The following is a 2774-nucleotide window of genomic DNA, read 5'->3' as shown; positions in this document are numbered from 1 at the left end:
AAGCATTTATTATAAGAAATAATGTACATATGCACTTATACACCAAAGACTGCTTTCAACTGCTTATTATTATTATTATTATTATTATTATTATTATTATTATTATTATTATTATTATTATTATTATTATTATTATTATTATTATTATTATTATTATTATTATTATATTATTATTATTATTATTATTATTATTATTATTATTATTATTATTATTATTATTATTATTATTATTATTATTATTATTATTATTATTATTATTATTATTATTATTATTATTATTATTATTATTATTATTATTATTATTATTATTATTATTATTATTATTATTATTATTATTATTATTATTATTATTATTATTATTATTATTATTATTATTATTATTATTATTATTATTATTATTATTATTATTATTATTATTATTATTATTATTATTATTATTATTATTATTATTATTATTATTATTATTATTATTATTATTATTATTATTATTATTATTATTATTATTATTATTATTATTTATTATTATTATTATTATTATTATTATTATTATTATTATTATTATTATTATTATTATGGGAGTGAGTATTTTCCGCCGGGCGGAAAATAACCCTTTTTTCTTATTCTCCGCCGGGCTTATCCTAGGGTTTTGTGACCCCCGGTCGTGTCAAAGGTCACATCCGGTCGACCGTGGCGCCAACCGCGAAGCCATGATTGAGATTGTTTTGTTCGATTGTCAATGATTGTGACTCTTGATTTCCAAGCACTTTTTCATCTTATCAACAATTGCAAAAATGCAGTTAACCAATTGCAGACTGAGACTGATACCATTTTTATTCGTCAGGATTCTGTAGAGGTAAGAATTTGACTTTTCTTCTTTTTTTTTGTTTTTTTTTTTTTGTTTTTGTTTTTATCAAGGCTCGGACTCAGGACAGTTAAGTGTATGGTATGTGTATATCGAGCAATGCCGATGGCGATATGAGTATGAGGAGAATGAATGAGAATGTAGGGATTGTATTGTAATAACAACACGCCTTGCCGACTGTCACGTGTGCCATGTGTTCTGCATTCCAATGTGATCTTTATGGATTAATCCTTCGTTGATTTTACTTCTAATACTGTGTAACTGTGTGCATTGTAGTAATTGTAACTGTAACAACTGGGCAGTTTTCAGCAGCAGTGGAAGCGGTGACATAATTTTTAGAACTTTGGAGTGAAATTGAGATGCCACATGATGATAATGACAATGATATAAGATATACAGTACTGTAATGAAAAACGATATCATTTTAACCATTACTTTTTTAACAAATTTATTTATTTATTTATTCATTTATCTATTTATTATTATTATTATTATTATTATTATTATTATTATTATTATTATTATTATTATTATTATTATTATTATTATTAACTTAAACAATGACATTGGTATGTGCCATTTTCACTGCAGTGAATTTAATTTTTTTTTTTTTTTCATTGACAGCTAACATGAAAGAGTCCAGTTGACGGTACTGGTGTCCTGACAATCAAGAAAGATAGCTGGCTCAAGATGTGTTGTGGCAATCTTATTAATCAGCAAACCATCATCTGTGCCAGCAGAGCAGAGTATCTGCATGCACTTTTTGAAACTGGTTAGTAATGTTTTGAAATCTTCATATAGCGCCTTACATTTTTATTGCAGAGATGCCAATCAGTACAGGTTTCCCGTGTTCTGTACGGTTTTTCTTCCGAAGTACGGGCATACGGTTTTATCATGAAAAATACAGGATTTGGTTGAAGTGAAAAATCCACGAAATTACGATCACAACATGAAAAGTGTTTTCATGCAGAAGAGCTTTCATTATCGATACTGAATTTTGCAAATCTTGCCCAGCCTACTGCTATATAACTATGAGTAATTCACTGCCCTTTTTCGAGTACGAGTTAACGAAGTCCGATTTGACCTTTTCGCGTTGATATCGATTTCTGCACTGCGCAGTAAATACAGGTTTTTGTCCTAAAATACAGGTTTTTGGTCTTGAAAATATGGGTTTTCAAAAGGCTAGGTTGGCATCTCTGTTATTGGTGATCAATACAGTACGCTCGAGCATGGGAATTTCGAACAAGTCGGGACCATGCCTGTTTGTTCAAGATTTCCGTGTTTTTGAGTTTTCCAATTTGAGTATTTTACACAGGATTTTAGGGAGGTAAATGTGGGTGGTCTTGATAAAATTCGTATTACAATTATAATGATAACTCCCCATTATGAACTCTGTAGAGAGTCGATAGTGAGACTGCAATTTCCTTCTCTGTCAGTTCAACACAATCAATTAGTGGGGAAAAAAAATCAACAGATCGCTAGGGAGTGTCAACTATATGAACGAAATAAAGGGATTAAAACTGGGAATTGTACCAAGTTTGAGATTTCCGTGATTTCGAGATTTGCATGCTCGAGTATAAATGCTCGTTAATCTAAATGATAGTTTGTTGTCAAGAGTTTTGTCCTGTATGGTAAAGCCAATGAAATTTCAACTGTGTTGGTGATGGTGAGAATGATGGCCATTTAAAAAAAATTGGTATGTCTTTGACAAATTCAATTTATGACAATGATTTTGATTATATAGACCTTTCCAAAAATTGCTAACGAAATGCCTCTTTTCTATTTCCATTTTTCAAACCAGAGCAAGATCAACCATCTATGTGGAACTTCAGACAAAGCGTTTGCAAACAAGTGGTGTTGAATTTTCCTGTATTGAGGCGAAAGAAAAAAAATTTTCTGGGAGTTTGCGAAA

At 29.0% G+C, this 2774-nt stretch overlaps 1 long non-coding RNA gene across 1 annotated transcript; it reads left to right on the top strand.

Moving 5' to 3' along the window:
• Positions 1-617: 617 nt before the first annotated feature.
• Positions 618-2765, top strand: LOC144962202 (uncharacterized). The gene is made up of 3 exons (XR_013643394.1): positions 618-853; positions 1487-1634; positions 2664-2765. It is a non-coding gene; the product is annotated as an uncharacterized LOC144962202 (long non-coding RNA).
• The last annotated feature ends 9 nt before the right edge of the window (positions 2766-2774 follow it).

This window comes from Berghia stephanieae, unplaced genomic scaffold (genome assembly GCF_034508935.2).
Source record: "Berghia stephanieae isolate SIO BIC M18660-M18661 unplaced genomic scaffold, UCSD_Bste_1.3 scaffold692, whole genome shotgun sequence".
NCBI classification, from domain to species: Eukaryota; Metazoa; Mollusca; class Gastropoda; order Nudibranchia; family Aeolidiidae; genus Berghia; species Berghia stephanieae.
Note: the sequence above shows the minus strand (reverse complement) of the source record. Positions and strands in the feature narration are given on the sequence as shown.